The sequence below is a fragment of the Eptatretus burgeri genome, chromosome 12, assembly GCF_056783735.1.
Source record: "Eptatretus burgeri isolate ZD-2024b chromosome 12, Ebu_testis_v1, whole genome shotgun sequence".
Lineage (NCBI taxonomy): Eukaryota > Metazoa > Chordata > Myxini > Myxiniformes > Myxinidae > Eptatretus > Eptatretus burgeri.
Genome location: NC_140972.1, coordinates 267,032 through 288,072, shown reverse-complemented (window position 1 = coordinate 288,072; position 21,041 = coordinate 267,032). Strand labels below are relative to the sequence as shown.

Sequence of the window (21,041 nt, the reverse complement as noted above, 5' to 3'; positions counted from 1 at the left end):
TTTTTACTCTTATTCTTCATTTTTTTACTCTTCTTCTTTTCATTTTTTTACTCTTCTTCTTCATTTTTTACTCTTTTTCTTTTATACTCTTCTTCTTCTTCTTCATTATTTACTCTTCTTCATTTTTTACTCTTCTTCTTCTTCTTCATTTTTTACTCTTCTTCTTCATTATTTGTTCTTCATTTTTTACTCTTGTACTTCTTTATTTACTCTTCTTCTTCATTTTTTCTCTTCTTCATTTTTTTACTCTTCTTCTTCATTGTTTTACTCTTCTTCATTGTTTTACTCTTCTTCTTCATTTTTTACTCTTCTACTTCTTCATTATTTACTCTTCTTCTTCTATTTTTACTCTTCTTCTTCATTTTTTCTCTTCTTCTTCATTTTTTACTCTTCTTCTTTACTTGCTCTGCTTCTTCATTTTTTACTCTTCTTCTTCTTCAGTTTTTTACTCTTCTTCATTTTTTCTCTTCTTCTTCTTCATATTTTTTTACTCTTCTTCTTCATTATTTACTGTTCTTCTTCTTCATTTTTCCCTTCGTCTTCAATTTTTACTCTTCTTCTTCATTATTTACTCTTCTTCTTCATTTTTTTTATTCTTCTTCTTCATTTTTTACTCTTCTTCTTCATTATTTACTCTTCTTCTTCTAAATTAAAATGAAGAGAGCTCGGTGTTCTTCTTCTTCTTCTTCTGGTGAAGGCAAAACCTTGAGGACGAGGCTCTTGGACACATTGGTCCTCGTTAACATATGTGCAGGCATGGGGCTACATTATTGTAGCCAAGTATTGCTTTGATCGGTTACTTGGTTCCAGAGAAAACATTATTTAATATAATTCTTGAATGCAACATGGCCGCCAAACTATGTGACCTATCAATTTGAAATTAACAAAGTTATATTCACTACTCGTGTGCACTATCCACACCTCAGCCTTTGATACGACATGAGATACATGAGATGACAAAAAAAAAATTATATTCTGCTTTCAACTGTGTCGTGGAACATGTCTGTGAATTTCGTGTTAATCGAAAAAGGTGCGTTTTTCTATCCAAGATGGCCGCCAAACTATGTGACTTGTGACATCATAATTTCTACCATGTATGCAGACATCATGGGGGATGACAGTTGCAAATTTTTGCTTTGATAGGTTAAGCCGTTCCAGAGAAAACATTATTTAATATTTTATTAAATCCAACATGGCCGCCAAACCATGTGACTTGTGACGTAATAATTTTTACGATGTATGCAGAATTGAAGGAAGATGGCATTTGCAAATTTTCGCTTCGAAAGGTTAAGCGGTTCCATAGAAAACATTATTTAATATTTTTCTAAAATCCAACATGGCTGCCAAACGATGTGACCTATCAATTAGAAATTATCAAACTTGTATTCCCTACTCATGCGCAATAGGTATGTGAAGTTTCCCCTTGATCAGATCAGCCGTTCTGGAGATGTTTGAAGGTTTTAGGGTAAATTCAAGATGGACGCGAAACCATGTGACCGATCAAGAAGAAATTAACAAACTTGAGAAAGCACCACATGGGGAATACAAGTGTAAAGTTTCGTCTCAATCTGTCTTGCCGTTCTGGAGAAGAAGATTTTTTACATTTATTCATTTTCAATCCAAGATGGCTGCCGAACCATGTGACTGAAAACTTCATAAATTTAAATTCAGCTTCCCATCGGGGACCCTAACAAGTCTGAAGTTTTGTATAAATTGAATAAGGTCCGTTTTTCTGTCCAAGATGGCCGCCAAACCATGTGACTTGTGACGTCATAATTATTACTCTGAATGCAGACATCATAAAGGATGATAGTTGCAAATTTTCACTTCCATAGGTTATGTCATTCCAGAGAAAACATTATTTAATATTTTTCTTGAATCCAACATGGCTGCCAAACCATGTTACCTATCAATTAGACATTAACAAACGTACATTCCCGACTCGTGTACAATATGTTTGTGAAGTTTCCCCTTGATCTGACCAGCCGTTCGGGAGAAGAAGATGTTTGAAGGTTTCCGGTAAATTCAAGATTGCCGCCAAACTGTTTCACTGATCAATAAGAAATTAACAAACTTGTTAAAGGACCTCATGAAGAATGTGTGTGTAAAGTTTTGCCTCAATCTGTTTAGCCGTTCTGGAGAAGAAGTTAAAAAAAAAAAAATCCCAAAACAAGATGGATGCCAAACCAAGTGACCAATGACGTCACAATATATTTTTTCTACAGTGAATTGTTGTGCAGATGAGGCTCAAGAAATTTCAAATTTTTCCGATGCAGCGTTGTACCTAATGAATTTTTACCGGCACACCTCTTGACCGATGACCTCACGAAAAATCACCCCTGTTCCCCTTGAGGAGCTTATTCAAATGTTTGAAGCGAAAAAATTTTTCTAAGCTAAGCCACTAAGCCAACACCAGGCTATGAAGGTCACAAAACAATGTTGTCGACATTAAAATAAGGAAACAGGATTCGTGCTATAGCTTATTGGAGTTAGTTCGTCGAAGAAGGTCGAAAACCTGGTTTGATTCCTACAACTTTGAAAATTTGACCTTTGTGGCCTTTAAAGGTCAAAGGTCAAGGATTATGACCTTTGGTGCAAAACTTCCTCTGGAACATTCCAGGAACAATATAACGTCATATCGGCTCTATGGCATTTCGCACTCATCAGATTGTCCATACTTTGATGAAATCAGTGTGAAAACAAACTTGAAGGGGGCGCCACGTGCAAGGTGTTCGAGATAGAGCAAAATGGTTTCAAGACTTTAGGTGAGGAATGACCTCATGATTATGTATAAAAAATATTGTCATCCTAGCTCTCAAAGTTTGGGCGGTCGTATGATTTTTATGTCAAAATTCGCAATTTTCTGAGTTTTGACCTTGTGAGCTTGACCTTGGGAGGAAAATGAAAAATCGGACAACGACAAGTTTTAGATAATTCATTTTTCTATTCAAATACCGAAGATCCCATTCCATTCAGTCAATTCCCGAGGAGAAGATAGATTTTTAATCCGACTACCCCCTAAGAATGGCAATTTTTTGGGCGTGGCTCCCCCCACAATGGGCGTAGCCACGCCCACATTCAGGAAAATACAACGAGATATCGATATCGAACACATAACCAAGTTTCATCAAGATCGGATCAAAGTCCACGGAGTTATGCTCTGGACAGACAGACACACAGACAGACAAAACGGTAGGTGGACATGGGTAGTCGGCTGTTGCTAAGCAACGGAGGGGTCCATAGCAACGGTTCTTTCTCACACATAACTCGGACATACCATGAACCTACCATACCAGTTTCATGAATATCTGACTCATAGTCTCTGAGATATAACGAACTTCGTTTTTTTATTGTTTTCGACCAGGGTTCATTCAAAGTCTATCTTCTCCGACAGTTTTCATAGGATCCGGCTGGAAATTTTTGACAATAGGGCTGAATGTACTGCCCACAGTCGCTCGTGGCCGGATTTTTGATTTTCGAAAATTATTTTTTTATGATTTTTCAAAAATTTCGAAGTCCCTTTGCTGGGCAACGGTTCTCATTTGCACACAACTAGGTCATGATATGAACCTACCAACCAAGTTTCATCGATATCGCCAATGTATTAACGGAGCACTGGACCGAACAGAGAGACAGACATATCGACGGAAAAGTGATAATAAGGGTAGAACAAATTTCCAAATTTTGATGATTTACCCACCACAAATTGCAATAGTAATCATTCATGTTTTTTTCCACTCCAAATATGTTGTAGAATGACATACTAAAAGTCACCTTAAATCGGAGCATTGGAACATTTCCATTTTGACCTCAGTTTGAAGCAGAATTTTTCCACAAATATCATCAACTAAAATTTTGGGGTAGGGTCTAGATTTATGGTAATATTGTGAACAATTCAAATCTTATCCCTTATATAGAGGCATCAACAGATTCATAATGAGAATACATTTCTAACAATATCATATGTAATGGTATTGACCTAAGATTAGTGTTTTTAGAGTTGATAATGTTTGGAGAATTTGACCAAAATAGTTATTTTTGGATGTATGACCATTTCAGATTTAATTCCCAAGTAAAGATAACTGAATGGTCCATTTACTTTGTCCTATGTTCTTGTGGTTGCCATAGAAGATACAATAAATGTACTAATGATTGAAAGGGGCTGAGGGCTGTTCAATTAAATATGCATAGGGGAGAGAGAATCAGAAGCATGTGGGGGTAGGGCAAAAGTATATCCAGGGGATAGGTGAGAATTCTGAAAAGGTTCTCACTCACATAAAAGTCTGGAACATCTTTATTTACAATTCTAATCATGTTTTTGTTTCTTTCTCAGGTTGAAGTAATCTATTAAAGATGGACAAGTGTGTCTTCTGTAAGGAACCTCTATTGAGTGGACAAAAAAAACTGCAACGTTCAGTACCAAAGGATGTGAAGGCATTGCAAAAGCTAATGCATTGCGGTCTAGCAGTACAAGTACTGTTTCTGGACAAGTTGTGCATGTCAAGTGTAGAAAGGACTTCTTTTCTCCAAAGTGTATAGCTAGTGCCAGCAGAAAGCGAGAATGTAACTGTTTCTTCCAGTAATACACCAAGTACACGCAAATCCACAGGAAGTTCATTTATTTATAAAGATAACTGGATATTCTGTGGGCATCCAGATAAATTCCATGGCAAGGTAAAAAGTCATAAACTTATTTCAGTCAGATCAATGGATTTTCAAGATAAAATTAAGAAGTGTTGCAATGAATGCAAGGATTTGTGGTCAGAAATTGTGAATGGCAGACTTGAGCTTGCAGACTTGAATGGCTTGAGCTTGCACAACATTTGCATGCTGCAGATGCAGTATACCACAACCTTTGCAGCACAAATTTTAGAACAGGAAAGCAGGTACCACAACAGTTCATGGCAGATGATAAAATCCAACCGGAACGATTTATGCAGGGTAGACCTCCTGATTCGGCAAGGGAAGATGCTTTTAATCAGGTGGCCATGTATTTGGAGGTCAATGATGAGGAACAAATCTCAATAAAGGATCTTATAAACAAAATGGAAGAGATATTGGTTGAGACTGGAATTGAACCATATGGATTTACCTACATGAAACATAGACTTGAGAAACATTTTGGAGACAACATAACCATCACTGAGATTCGTGGAAAAGAAAATGTGGTTATATTTCGACATAAAGCATCTTCTATCATCCATGACTTCTACTCCAAACCCAAGAAGTATGACCATGATGAAGAGAAATTAATAATTATAGAAACCGCAGCCAAACTTATTAAAAGTGATGTGCGATCTCCAAACGGAGTTGCTTCTGCTCGATCGTAAGCAGCTTTGCCACGAACTTCGCCGAGATTCTCCTTTAGCCCAAATCCTCAGTCACAATGGAATGAACGGATGCAATGCTGATGCCCGCCTCGTCTGCAAGTTCTTTGATCGTGATTCGACGATCCTGCATCAGCAGGGTCCTCACTTGGTCAATGACCATCTCATTTTGGGATGTTGAGGGCCTACCAGAACGTGCTTCACTTTCCACTGATGTGCGACCATCTTTGAAGCGGTTGGACCACTCTTTTATCTGTGTGGTGCCCATTGCTTCGTTCCCAAAGGCCTGTCGAATCTTGTGGATCATTTCCACTTGGGAATCGCCAAGCTTTACGCAAAATTTGATGCAGTAGCGTTGTTCAAGTTTTTCCGTCATTTTGTCAAAATCGAAAATGCGACGACGTTCACTTACACTTCCTCACTCATCCGAGGTCTGTCGGCGACTGACAGCTTCTGCAGGCGGGAAAATATTCACGCATACGGATTAGGATCGCCTACATACATGCACCAAACCACACCTCCCTAGCTTCATTTGTTTATGCACGAAAAATTAAGGTTGGATACTTTTTGAACACACCGTGTGTGTGTGTGTGTGTGTGTGTGTGTGTGTGTGTGTGTGTGTGTGTGTGTGTGTGTGTGTGTGTGTGTGTGTGTGTGTGTGTGTGTGTGTGTGTGTGTGTGTGTGTGTGTATATATATATATATAGTTAAGGCTGTGGAAATTCGCAATACACCTTAAAGGTTCCTGAGATGAGCTATACCGGTAAGTGAGTGTTGAGATAATTCCCCACCGTTGTTTAAAGGGATTTCGTGCGATTCATCAGGCTGCGACTCTTTGAGATAGCCGTTTTTCTTTTTCTATTGTTATTTTGAACAAACCTTCATGCAAGCAACAAGCCGCGTTGAAAACCATCGAACAAAAAAGGGAACCAAAAGAGTTCCGATGGGCGAGCGGATTTTTCCCGCCTGTTTCTCCAAGGAGTGTGACGGAGACAGGGGCAGGGCAGCTCGCCGCCGATTTGTGGATGAACAGCGTGAGGCGATCGGGGTGACGGAACGCCCCTTTTTGGGAACCTTCTCGAAAGGAGGTGGAGCCGAAAACGTGGAGGAGCGAAGGGCGGAGCCCCGCGCTATATAAGGCGGACTGCGCGCAAGGTCCAAGAGCTCTCTCTGTCGGGGTCGAGTGCTCCTCTCTCTTGGTGGCCAGAATCGAGCTAGCACTCTCTCTCTCTCTCTCTCTCTCTCTCTCTCTCTCTCTCTCTCTCTCTCTCTCTCTCTCTCTCTCTCTCTCTCTGGTGCTGAAGCCCCTTCTGCCCTTCAGTCCTTTCTTGCTCGACTGTGGGTCGTGAAAGCACCAGCAGCAACGCCAGAGAGAGCTCGCTGACCATGGCAGGGGCCCGAGGACAGGCGCGGCTACGCAAGGCCGTGGGGAGTCGACGTCGCGACCTGCCCACCGTCGCGCCACGAGGGCGTGGGTAAGACCCTTCGGTCTCGCGGGCCTTTTCAGTCATCCACGGCCCACGACCATAAAGGTTTACGAACCCCATCTACCCCCTTGCCTATGAGGGGGTCATTTCTTTTGTTTTTGTATACATGCTGTGGCGCCGTGTCCTGCCAAGTAGAAACTGTGTAAGTGACTGCGCTTGTAAATAATAATCGTAGTCGGTTGTAGTACTTTCTATTTGTTGCTTGGAAATTGCATGACTGCCTTACTTGTGTTGTGTGTGTAATAATAAATGTCCTTGTGTGAAATGTATCTCATCCGTTGCGTCTTCTTTCCCCATTGAAAATGCCATCTTGCATCGTGGAATGAGTCGTGGGTTTTAAACACCCGATAAATAATCTGAACCGTCAAGGTCGGCGATAACATCGCTCGGTTATCCCTGTAGCACAGAACGAACCGCTTAAGCGGTTCGTGTCCGAGGCCGACCTGCGGCGTGGTGCAACCCCTCGGTAGGTTACCCGCACGGGCATTTAGGTATATTGACATTTGGCGATTCACACCTATTTCACGCGTGTAGAATGCGGACTGGGTTGTGGTGAGGTTAAACCCCCACCTGTGACTGGCTCTTAGCGGTAGTTCTAGGAGGGTCACAATTGAATTGTCCGTCCGGTGGGCGACGCGGCCGCCATTAGAGGTACGCGGCCGATCGTACGCCAGGCGGGCCAGAATTCGTAACATTGGTGTCCGGGAGTGGGATTCAAATCCATCCCGCCTCCAACTAAATTCGCGGGAATCAGTTCAGGGGTGAGTGGAGCGACCCCCAATTCCCACCAAACACGAGCGATTTAAAAAAATTATTTCCGCGAAATAAGATGGCTTTTCAAGGCGAACGGGTGCCGGGTGGATTAGATATGTGTTATAATGTAGAATCCATGGCCCGGGATGGTTCTTTATGGGGGAGCTCAACCCCATATACTGAGCATGGACTTTGCCGGCAAACGGAGTCGCACAATGGCGGCGCGATCGCACCTCGGCGCAGCACGGGGCAGGCGGCAATTTTTAGCGCAATGAACGGCATGACACGAGGCGAGTGTTTTCACTCACCGCTTCAAACCACGGGGTCATGGCAGGCGTGGCAGGATGCCGGAGCATGCATTGACGGGCTTCGGAGACAAGTGTCGAAGTCCTTGCAGCGGTGGAGGAATGGTGACAACTGTATAGGGGAATTGCATTCGTTTCCTTTGAATTGGACGAGGCACGGCGACGCGTAGACAGGATTCATGAGGATTACGTGCGTAAGGAGTCACAACGACTGGCCGATGTACAGGAAGAAAGGAGGGAGGAAGAACAAAGGCAAACAAAGCTGGAAGAGGAAAAACGGAAACACGATTGGGAATTTAAAAAAAACTGAAGGGAGAGGTATAAGAAGGCAATCGGAAAAAAGAAAGCCTCAAACTGAAGATAAAAAGAGGAGAGGAACATCTGGAGCAGAGGGAAGAAGAAATGGTTGGAAAAGTCAAGACAGTTCGAAGAACTAAAGGGAAAAGTGAGAAAAATAGAGTTGAGTATCCATAAGTGGGAACAAGGGACGAGCGAGCGAAGCGGGAGAATGGAGGAAGCGCGAATTGGTAATTCCCAGGATAGAAAGAACTTGGAAGAGGAAAGGAAAACGAAGCTGGAGGAGGAAAAACGGGAACACGATGGGGAATTGGAACAACTGAAGGAACAGGTAAGAACAGGCAATCAGGAAAGAGAAAGCCTAGAACGGAAGATAAAAAGAGGAGAGGAACATCTGGAGGAAAGGACGGAGGAATTGCTGGAGAAGTCAGAACAGTTCGAAGAACTGCAGGGAGAAATTAGGGAGGAAGGAGAAAGGAAAACAAAGATAGAAAAGGAAAAACGCAAACAAGATGGGGAATTGGTGCTGCTGAAGCAAGAGGAAGGGCAGGCCAGATTAAAAGAAGAGCCCTGGAAGGGGAGATAGAAATAGGAAGGAAATATCAGGAAGACGTAAAGGAATCGAGGGAGAGAGAATACGCAAGAGGTGATAAGATGAGAAATATGATGGACGAATTGAGGAAGAGAATATATGAAATGGGGGAAGAAGCTTGCAAATTGAGAGAGGAATCATGGAAAAAAAAAACTTGGGATACTGAAACACGAAACCAAAGAGAGAGGATGACAAAACGAACTGTAGATGTTAAAAGAGGAAAGGAAGAGGATGGAAAATGAAACGTTGAGGAACCACACTGTACAGATCAAACAGCTAGAAGCCAAGGCCAGATTAAAGAATGAGGAACAAGAAAGACAGTGGAATAGAAAACACAAAGAACAAGGAATGAGACAGGAGAAAGAAATCAGCTAATTGTAGGAAATAACGAGATTGCATAATGAGGAACAAGAGAGACAGTGGAATAAAAAGCAAAAAGGGTATGAATTTGAAACTGAACAACAAAAGGAAAAAACCAGGTTTTTTTTTTTTTGTATACCTTGGTCGAGGCTCGTATGAGAGCGAACACACAACTCACAGCAAGGAGGCATGAGACAAGAGGGGCGGGAGTGGAAGGGACAAAACAGTGGGGAACAGACACATTAGGTGAACTGTGGAAGGGAGAGGGATGGGGATGGGACGGGGAACATGGCGAAGAGAAGATGGACATTTCAGGGACTTTCAGGAAGGAAAGTAGGAGAAATGAAGGAAGTGGGCTTAGGTGGATTATCGGGGTAGAAAAGATCAAGGATTTGGATGGGGGAGATAAGAGGTGGTGGTGAACAGCTGTTTTGAAAGCCTGGAGGGAAGAATGGGAAAGAATAGAGTGAGGAAGTTTATTCCAAAGGCGGGAAAAAAGAGGAATGAAAGAGTGAAGATGAGCAGTGATTCGTGATTTTGGTAGTTTTACCAGAAGGGGGTTGTTGGCGGACCTTGAGCGCCCTGTGGAAATGTGGTGGGGACAAATCGCAGAGAGAGCAGGGGGGGCAAGGCTGGAGAGGAGTCTGTAGAAGACAGAAAGACCACCGACCAACCTGCGGTGATTGAGTGAGAGGCCCAAAGACTCAGCTTCATTGCGGGAGATGCCGATGATCTTAAATGCCCTGGTTTCGACAGCATGAAGCCGAGAAAGGTGGGAGGCAGGAGCACCAGCCCAGAGGGGAGAGCAGTACTCCATCAGGCTATGGACAAAAGCTTTGTAAGTGGTCAGGAGCTCAAGAGGGCCGAGGAAGGACTGAGCACGACGGAGGATTCCCAGTCGGCGACTGGCTTTTGAGGCGAGGTTGGAAATGTGACTTTCCCAGGAAAGGTCATGGCAGATAGTGAGACCTAGAAGCTTGAAAGAAAAGACTTCTTCCAGAGGATTGTTGAGAAAGTGGATGGGGGGGTTTTGTAAACGGTCCTTTCGAAGAGACATAGTGAGAGTGTGAGATTTGTCTGGATTGAAAGACATGTTCCACGTGTTGGACCAGTTTGTGATTTTATCCAGATCTGCAGCGAGTGAAGAAGCTGCTGCTTGCCGGTCTGAGGGATGACAGATGGTACGGCAGAGGGTGGAGTCGTCGGCAAAAAGAAATAGAGGATTTTCCAGTGAGTCCGAGAGATCATTGATGAAAACCAGAAAAAGAACAGGGCCCAGGACGCTACCTTGAGGAACTCCAGCCTGCACAGGAAGAGGGGATGAAAGAACTCCATTTAGGGCCACACGTTGACTGCGACAGGAGAGGAAGTCTGCGAGCCATGAGTGGAGATGGCCTTGAATACCATGGGAAGAGAGTTTGGTGAGTAGGGCAGGGTGCCAGACTGTGTCAAAAGCACGTGATATGTCCAGGGATACGGCTCGGATTTCCTGTCTGGCATTGAGGACCTCCATCCATTGATGGGAGAGCAGAAGTAGCATATCCAGGGTAGAGTGACCTGGTCTGAAACCAAATTGATGATTGGAAATCAAGCCATTGGAGAAGAGGAAGGATTTCATATCTGAGGCGATGATGGATTCCATCACCTTGCTGATGATTGGGAGAAGGCTGATTGGTCTGTCGTTATAGGGATCTGTTTTGCACCTTTTTTATGCAGGGCAGTGATGTTAGCAGATTTCCAAGCAGATGGCAGATGACCTTGGGCAAATGAGAGGGTGAATAGAACAGAGAGAGGGTGAGCAAGAGCAGAAGAGCAGGCTTTGAGGACACGTGGGCTGATGCCGTCTGGACCGGTTGCAGAATCTGACTCGAGGTTTGAAAGCAAGCTCTCCACCTTGTCAGGAGAAAAGGATACAGAGTCCAGGGACAGTTGGGTGCGACTGGGTAAAGTGGGTAGAGATAGTGATGGGTTTAGGACACAAGATTTAGCTGCAAACACCGAGTTTAGACATTCAGCTTTATCACGTGTGGAATCAGCAGTGCGGCCATTTGAGGTAAGGGAGGGGATGGAGGGGGAACATACACCAGTAACAGATTTGATTAAACGCCACCAGGATTTTGAGGAGGGAGAGAGGTTAGAGAGTTCAGACTTGAGATGAGAAAGATGTTGTTTTCTGGCTCTCCTGAGGGTAGATACACACTTGTTCCAAGCTTTGTGGAAAGAACTGAGATTGCCCTCAGTTGGGTTTGCTTTCCATGAGGCAAAGGCAAGTTGTTTCAGGACGACTGCCTCGCCACAAGCTTCAGTAAACCAAGGGCGGGAGGAAGGGTAAGACAACTGAACACGAGAGGGGATAAATCTGTGCATGAGGGAGAGCAAGTTTATTTGAAAGAATTCCCAGGATGAGTTGATGTTTGAGAAAGTAGTGATAGGAGACCAGTCTGTAAGTTTGATGGCTGCTCGGAGACCCTGCCAGTCGGCTTGAGTGAAATGCCAGACTCGACGGCGGTGAGGTGGTTCTCTGATAACAGCCAGAGAGATGTCCACTTTAACAAGGACGTGGTCAGAAGAACCAATTGGAGCGAAGGAAGAGCAGCAGATATTGTCAGGGAAATTTGTCAAAATCAGATCCAGAAGAGATGGAGTACCATTGGTTGAGATCCGGGTCGGGAAGTTGACCGATTGAGTCAGTCCCAATGAGTCGCAGAAAGCTTTTGCTGAGGTGCCATGGCAGGTGAGAGAGGTACCCACACCTAGCCAACTGGCGTGATGACAATTGAAGTCACCACATAAGAGGAAGAGAGAGTTTGGATGAGAAGATAGAAGATGGTCCATGTTTTCGGATAGTGAGATGTAGATGGAGTCATCACTGTTCGGTGGACGGTACAGTACACATATAAACATGAGGTGGGAGTGGAGGGGAAGCCGAAGCCAGAGGTATTCCTGGGGGTGTGGGGGAGTGAGAGCAGTGCATGGAGAGTGAGGAATAGAGTCTTTGATGAAGAGAGCAACACCTCCACCAGGACGAGGCTCAGGTCTGTCATACCGTAAGAGGGAGTAGCCAAGGAGAGATACTTGGGAGTCAGACACGTCTTGGGAGAGGAAAGTTTCTGTTAGGCAGATAATGTCTGGTTTGTCAGTGGCAACCTGTATGGAAAGATCTGAAAGGTTTGACCGAAGGCCCCGGATATTTGAGGTCCACACTTTTAATGAAGAGGAAGGGGAGGAGGCTTTGGGTGCAGGAGGTGGAGGGGAGGGGAGGGTAGGACAAGGGACGAGGGGGGCAGGTAAGGAGGGTTGCTGAAGGAGTGGGGAATATTGGAGAGGAGCGAGGGGAGGGGAACGAAGGAGGAAAAAAGGGTGTGGGGTGCTGGGGGAGGGGGGGGACAAGAGACAAGGAAGAAGGCAGTTGAGGATTTGAGGAGGTGGAGTGAAGAGATGGAGGTGAGAGGGCAGTGGAGGGAGGCAGGTTGGTGGATGAGAGGGGGGCAACTTTGAGAAGGAAGAGTGAGGGGGATGAAAGGTGGGAGAAAGGTGAGGGGGGATTTTTGAGAGAGGTGAGAGGGAGGCTTGGAGGAAGAAGAGTGGGATGGTTGCTTTGAGAGTGAGAGTGAGGGGTGAGGGGGGTGAGTTGGCACTGAATTTGGAAAAAAAGAATGGTTGATGGAAAGCGAGCATCCATGGCAAACTGTGGTTTTTAAAAGTTTTAGGTCAGAGATGCGATTTAACACAATTCTTGAAGGGTGCAATGAAGGCGAATTCAAAGCATGGAGAGAAGAAGCGCTGTAATAGTTGGATTTTTTAGGCAAGGAATGAAGGAGAGGTCGAAATGAGAGCAGTCTGTTAAAATAGCAGAAGATTAGTGCATTGTGAAACAGTAAAGAGTACCACATGTGTGAGAGAGGAAGATGAAGCATTATAAGATCGTTTTTGTTGTTAAAAATAATGTATGAGAGAGTTCAACAGATTAGGTCATGGAAGTGTATTAATAAAAAAAAAAAATCGAGGAAGAAGACGAGGAGGAAGTTAAGAGGAAGAAGAAGAAGCAGAATCGGGAGAAGGGGAGAAGGTGAGCGTGTTGTTGTTGTTGGGGTGTATATATATATATATATATATATATATATATATATATATATATATATATATATATATATATATATATATATATATATATATATATATGTATAAAAATATATTTTTTTGTTGTTAATATTAATATATGAGAGAGTTCAACAGATTAGGTCATGGAAGTGTAAAAAAAAATAAAAAAAAATCGAGGAAGAAGACGAGGAGGAAGTTGAGAGGAAGAAGAAGAAGCAGAATCGGGAGAAGGTGAGCGTGTTGTTGTTGTCGGTTTTTTTTTTTTTTTTTGAGATAAGAAAGAGGTTAGTTGGGAGAATGGGGGATGTTTGGAAAGTGGGGAGGATCAAAATTGAAGGTAATGGGGAGGATAGAAAATGAAGGTAATGGGGAGAAAAAACAAACAACAAAAAAAAAAAACGATCGAACACCGAGTGGAACCGGTAGGCCTCAAGCCTACGCCTAGGCCTCAAGCACAGGTAAGAACGTCGACAAAAATACTCACAAAATAGCACGATTTTTGAAACAGAACCGAACTAGCAACACACAGTAACATGTAGGTGAGAAAATTAAACAGTTAAAACAGGACAAATAACAGCCGGAAACTTAGCTTTGAGAACGTCAGCAGGGAGCCCCAAAGGAGACCTCTCGCTGCTCAAAACCGGAACCGGAAGTGATTTTTTTTTTTTCTGTTCTGTTTTTCTGATGTATCAAATACTTATTTCATGCAATAAAATGCAAATTAATTATTTAAAAATCATACAATGTGATTTTCAGGATTTTTGTTTTAGATTCCGTCTTTCACAGTTGAAGTGTACCTATGATGAAAACTACAGACCTCTACGTGCTTTTGAAGTGGGAAAACCTGCAAAATCGGCAGTGTATCAAATACTTGTTCTCCCCACATATATATATATATATATATATATATATATATATATATATATATATATATATATATATATATATATATATATATATATAGTTGCGGCTGTGGAAATTCGCAATTCATCATAAAGGTCCTCGGATCATTTATCCCGGTAAGTTGGTGTTAGATAGGTTTCCCCACCGTTGTTTAGAGGGATCTCTTCGTGTTCACCAGGCTGCGACCCTTTGAGATAGTGTTTTTATTTTTCTATCGTTATTTTGGACCAACCATACCTCACAACCAGAGCGCCAGCACCGACATCGTTCCAAAACGGCCGCAACCAAATCACCACCACTTTCACCCTTTTTACCTCCACAACCATCAACAACCCCATGCCACGAACATCGCCTCACCTTCGTTCCGAATACGACGCTCTCTTCACTGCAGGCAGAGGCAAAGGGTTCTCTCGCCGTTTGGAACGCCGGTGATTTCTATCACGTCCGCTCCCCGGGGGTCGGAGGTCAAAGTGCGGAGGTTGAATCTCGTCTCCCCGGCCCTATATAAAGCCGAAGAGAACGGAGCTTCGCGTCAGTCGGTGGAGCCGTGAGTCTGGAGGGGTTAGAGAGCCGAGCGTGAGTCAAGGGCAATCTGCGACGGTCTGGAAGGATCGGAGAGCCTGGAGAACACCAGAGGGCTACGTGGAGACCACATCTGGAGAGAGCTTGCCAGCACCAAGGCAGTCCGAGGTGATCGGACCTCGGCGCGATTTGCACATCATTGAGGGACGGACGGGGTCTAAGAGGGCATCAACCTTATCGAGCATCAACTCTTTCGAGCATCAGCACTGAGAGAGCGTTGATAGACCCGTTCGTTCCTCTCAACCGCGTTGCCGGCCGGGGCTCGGATCACCTCGCCTTGGCAAGGCCGCAATCAGGCACGACTGTCCTCGTGGCCGTGGGGAGAAGGCGTCACGACCTGCCCATCGTTGCAAGGCCCGAGATCAGGCGCGGCTGTCCTCGTGGCCGTGGGGAGAAGGCGTCACGACCTACCCATCGTTGCAAGGCCCGAGATCAGGCGCGGCTGTCCTCGTGGCCGTGGGGAGAAGACGTCATGACCTGCCCATCGTTGCAAGACCCGAGATCAGGCGTGGCTGTCTTAGAAGCTGTGGGGAGAAGGCGTCACGACCTGCCCATCGTTGCAAGGCCCGAGATGAGGCACGGCAACGCCAGCTGCCGTGGGGACAAGACATCGCGGCCTGCCCATCGTCGCACCACGAGGGTGCGGGTAAGCTGCATCGGTCTCGTGAGCCCGTTCGGTCAACCAAGGCTCACGAACTATAAAAGTCCACGGACCCTGTCTGCCACTCTCGTCTTTGGGAGTGGCCATTCCTTTGCTTTTGAATGAATGCTGTGTCGTGCTTTGAATGCTTTGAATGAATGCTGAATGAATACAGTCGTGAAGTAACGACTGTATAAGTGACTGTGCATGTACATTGATCCTTGCTCGTATTCGGTGGTATTGCTTTTGCTTCCTTTCTTGTATTATTGCATCATTACTGCCTGGTTGTACATACGTGCATGACTGCCTTTCTTGTGACGTGTGTGTGTAAATAATAAATGTCCTTGTGTGAAATGTAGCCCGTTCGTTGCGTCCTATTCCCTCATTGAAAGTGCCATCTTGCATCGTGGAATAATTAGTTGGGTTTTAAACACCCGGGTAAGAGAATCGGATCTGTCGAGGTCGGCAATAATACCCGCTCGGTTATCGCTGTAAAACAGAACGGACCGCTTCAGCGGTTCGTGTCCTAAGCCGACCAGCGGCGCGGTGCAGCACCTCGGTAGGTTACCCGCACGAGTACTTAGGTATTTCGATATTCGGCGAGCGCGGGTAGAATGAGAAATGGGCTGTGGTGAGGTTAAACCCCCACCCGTGACTGGTTCCTGGTGATAATTCCAGGAGAGTCACGACTGAATTGTCTGACCGGTGGGCGATGCAGTTGCGATTAGAGTTACGCGGCCAATCGCACGCCGGCGGGCGCGAATTCGTAACAATATATATATATATATATATATATATATATATATATATATATATATATATATATATATATATATATATATATATATATATATATATATATATATACATATATATATATATATGTTTTTTTTTAAGATGAGGTGAAGGAAAAGTTTGAATAAAAGGTCTGAAGGTGTATGGATATACCTTTATGATCAAAGTGGAATTGCAAGTGTGGAGAAGCATAGTAGAAGAAGGAAGAGGAAGAGTGGGTAGAGGAAGTCACGTTGTTACGGGAGGTAAAAGGTGAGAAGGGAATAGATATATATTTTTATTTTTATTGTAAGACATGAAACAGAGAGTATAGTTGGGAGAAATTGAAAAAGTGGTGCAGGGATTGTGGTGAAAATAAAAACTAAAGTAAATATGAAAAGGGAACTCCCAGGAAGTGCATGAAAGGAAATTGTGTGTTTTTGGCAATGTAAACACTCCTTTTTGAAGATAATTAATGGCTTACCTCCATTGAAAGACTAATCCTTGGTCAGCCCCAATTCGCCTCACAGTGGTCTCAATTCATCCTATTCAAACATGCCTTGCCTTGGAAACACGATCCGCTCTCATGGAATAATTAAAGTATATAATTTAAATATTATATCTGATTTGAGAATCGGATCTTGTGGACTAAATTAGTGTCAAAATCTGGAGTGAAATGTGAAAATTTATACAAATTAATGATTTTTTTTATAATTAAGTGTATTTATTGAAGCGAAACATGAAACTTAACTTTTTCTACTTTTCAGATGATTATATTGAGTGAAGAAAATAATTAAGGAGTGTGCAGAAAGAGTAACTTCATTGAGCTCAGCTCCATGCTATCGAATGCAACTCCAGACGCAAATCCAAGTCCTTTGTTTCAGCAATTACGTTCAAAGTTTGCTTTTTACCGTTTTGTGTGATCATCTCTCATGGCAAAATATTAACAAAAATATTGTTACGTTTGGAGATGAGGTGGGGGGGGAGGGGTGTATTCAAAGGGTAGCGAGGATGCGTAGTTTGGAAGTATTGTTTGTTCGAGCCGCTAGCATCTTGATGTATGACGGAGGGATGAAGATATGCTAATTTGTCTTGTAAATGTGCATTTCTGAAAGGGAGAAATATTTAACCATCAAGCAAATAGCGAGGAAAAGGGATTGGGTCAGTTGTCTTTCATGTTTTCCTTTGATATAACAGTGACAAGCTATGGGAGAGAGGTGTGCAGTGTCCTGAGAGGGAGGGACGCACCCGCACAACTCCGTGAGTGGCAGAAAGGCTGAAAGAAAGTCAATGAGAGAGCCTGGAAGCTTCAAGAAGGCCAGAAAGGCTGAGAGATGGCCAATGGGGGAGCCTGGATGCTGAGAAAAGAAGACACCAGGTTACGCAGAGGACTGACTCAGACCTGGGGATGATCAAGCAGGGACCGTCGATACTCAGTGGAGTTCTTATCAATCGTTCCTGTGTTAACTGGGTACTCAGAATTGGAAAGAAAGTAGAGGAGAGAGGGAGAAAGTTGGTGGATTGTCCTTTGGTGGTGGTGGTGGTTGGCATCAAGTCATGGTTGGAGTTGAATCATAGTTGGATCGATGGAGCTATTTGCGACATCTTTGCTTTGTTAAAGAGCCGGTGGAGCATGAGACAAGAGGGTCAATCTCGAGCTGGGTTCATTTGCCGCCATCGTCCTTCAACTTCCTCCTCGACCAAATGGTGCTGCGCTTGTAAAGACAGGAGACAGAGAAAGGATTCACTTTTGTGTGTGTGTGTGTGTCCTCCATACCTCCAAAACCATGAAATCTCACAGCCTGAAGCTTTGCATGCATACTAAGGCGACTCCAAGGAAGTGCAAAGTGAAAATTGTGTGTTAGAGTTAATTAAAACACCCCTTTTGATGGTATCATTAACGGCCTTATTTCATTATTTTCTTTCTCAGGTGCTTCCTCAGCCACCTCATTTTTATGGGGTCTTAAGGTGATTCCTGGGTTACCTCACAAGGGTCTGAAGCCACCTTGTTTTTTTGGCCTTCTCAACCAATCCTTGACTTGGAACAGGCCGCAAGAATTTCTAACCGTTAGTTTTTTTCACTATCCTCACTCAAATTATCGATACCAACAAATCGCTACATACATTGCAATACTTATAAATGCCTGGATAAGCCAGCCTTCATGGCTTTGTTTCATTTCCACACATGCCATAACCTCGAAAATCTTTTAAACTGTGCAGAATTACAAAATTTAAGCTCTGGAATTGACCTTAGCAGCAGTTCCGACTGCAAAAAGTGTTTATTTGTCCAATTTGGACATTACTTGGGCATTTTGGGGTGCATGGGTTTATTGCCGGCAATTGGTAATCGCTCGCCAAATTAGGTGTTCCGTTGGAGTGCTTGCTTGAGTGCTTAAGCCACTTGCCAATTGCCCTGCAGTCAGTAGCAGTACAGTTCGTGCCCCAATCAGGATGTTCAGTCAGCATTTGCTTTACACGGTAGATGTACGTATGCAGCACGCATAGAAGTGGTACATATGAGCAGATTTGGATCTGCAGGGACTCTCCATTGGTACGTGGGCTTGCCATGCCTGATACGGGTGACATGGTGGTAAAGTTTCATCCTGTATCTTATGGAGGTTTTATCAGGTTTAGCTTTGATCTCGTGACTTTCGAAAGTAATTGGTTATCCGGTATGCGTTACAAAGGTTATGTGGTTTCTCTTTGTGAGTTTCAAAGCAAAAAGTATTTGACAACACCCGATTTCCGAGCCATTTGCCATATTAACGTGTTTTCAAAATGAATGAGCCAAATGCTTTTCCACCTGTCACATGCAGCTGTTTAGAAAGATGAACGTTTATGCCCATCTTGAAACAGTTAGATAAATGCAATGTTGTTGTTTTTTATTTGTTTAAATTCCCCCAAAACAATAGTGAAAGCTATTTAAGGTTTTTGGATTGCATACAGTATGTACTGTCTAGGTAATATCCAATCTTTCGATTCCCCAAAATTGCCCATATCGGCTAAGTTCTGATGTGTGTGTGTGTGTGTGTGTGTGTGTGTGTGTGTGTGTGTGTGTGTGTGTGTGTGTGTGTGTGTGTGTGTGTGTGTGTGTGTGTGTGTGTGTGTGTATGTGTGAAGATTATTCATAAAGGATAACATTTTCTCTTTGCTTACTCCCTCCCTGCAACCCCCCCCCCACTCCATATATATATATATATATATATATATCTATATATATATATATATATATATATATATATATATATATATATATATATATATATATATATATATATATATATATATATATATATATATATATATATATATATATATATATATATATATATATATATATATATATATATATATATATATATATATATATATATATATATATATATATATATATATATATATATATATATATATATATATATATATATATATATATATATATATATATATATCTCTCTCTCTCTCTCTCTATCTCTCTCTCTCTCTCTCTCTCTCTCTCTCTCTCTCTCTCTCTCTCTCTCTCTCTCTCTCTCTCTCTCTCTCTCTCTCTCTCTCTCTCTCTCGGTGTGTGGGCCATTACTATGTCTGGACGGTGTTTGGCACAGGACGTGTCCGGGCGGTGTTTGCCTCCTGCTCCAGGCAGTGTTTATAGTATGAGCAGTAAAAAATGAATTTCAGACATTATTTTGCTTCCATCTTCACTGTTATGCAATGCAGAATCATTTTGATGAGGCGGTGTGAATCGTAATAAATGCTCCACCGCACGTCGATCTTCCCTTCCTCTCAACTCTTGCTGCCTTCCTTTCCCCTACCCATCCTCACTCTCCCTCCCTCCTTGCTCCCTTCCCTCCTCACCCATCATCAAACATATACTTACCAATACCTATAAACTTACCTTCCGAGGTGGTAGATTGTTTTTCTTTAAATCAACAATTAAATTCTGTTTTCAAGGCACACATCCTTTAATGGAATAACACAGCTGTGTGAGCTCCGTCCCTAGTTTGTCTTGTGAAATCATTTGGAATGACATTCTAAAGTATGTTTAAATGTTGTTCCCAATTGCAGCTTTTCTTCGGGTACATCTCTTTAATTGTACAGGATACCACGTGACCCATTACTTTTTCAAACACCTGAAATGGAGCAGATTCTAAAAAATTATTTTCTTTCTGTGAATTATTCTGTAAGAATGACAACGACATGGCATGCCTCCACAAATGATTTCTTCTTCGAGTTCATGGCTTTCACAGATTGATGAGGAGACCTAAAATGAAGCCACATTGAAGTGAACAGCAGGTAAGCAAATTCAAACGCAATACATTCATGTGTTTTAACGAGTTTTATTTGCAGGAAACAGACATTGATAGAAGAGAGTTACATAAAGACTACAGGAAGAACAAGTAAATCAGAAGAAAAATAACAGCTCGGTGAACTGGCATGCATAATGTGAAGAAGTTGTGAAAGGACTGCCCAATAATTTTACTGATGAACCTCAAGACAATACCATTTAAAACTTATTCAATAAACCACTTATAGAATCATATGTTCGGCACAAAATTTGCAAAGAGACAAAAAACCACAAATGCTGAATAATCACGAATTTAATCCCTTAAAAGCTCCATTATTAGCTGCACCCTTTCATTATGTGCTCTCGGCGATGGCATCAAATCGAGAGTTGCCCACGATCTTGGGTGCGACACGTTTAAACCGGTATTTTCTTCAGATCCACTTTGATGGGGTAATGATCACTGACACACAGAGCCTGTGGGAGTATCAGGAAAAGGAATCCATTAACCACGTTACTTTTAACATGTCCTCATAAACATTTCAAATCTTATCTTTTATAATCAAACTTATTTATTTCACAGATCATATGCATTGTTTATAATAGTACAGTCGTCTCTGGGTACTTTAAATTCCAAAC

General features: G+C 42.9%; 1 protein-coding gene across 1 annotated transcript in view; it reads right to left on the bottom strand.

The window, feature by feature from the left end:
- Window positions 1–21,041, bottom strand: part of LOC147014942 (deoxyribonuclease gamma-like) — a 346,105-nt gene that overhangs the window by 194,264 nt on the left and 130,800 nt on the right. The gene's annotated exons all lie outside the window — the stretch shown is intronic.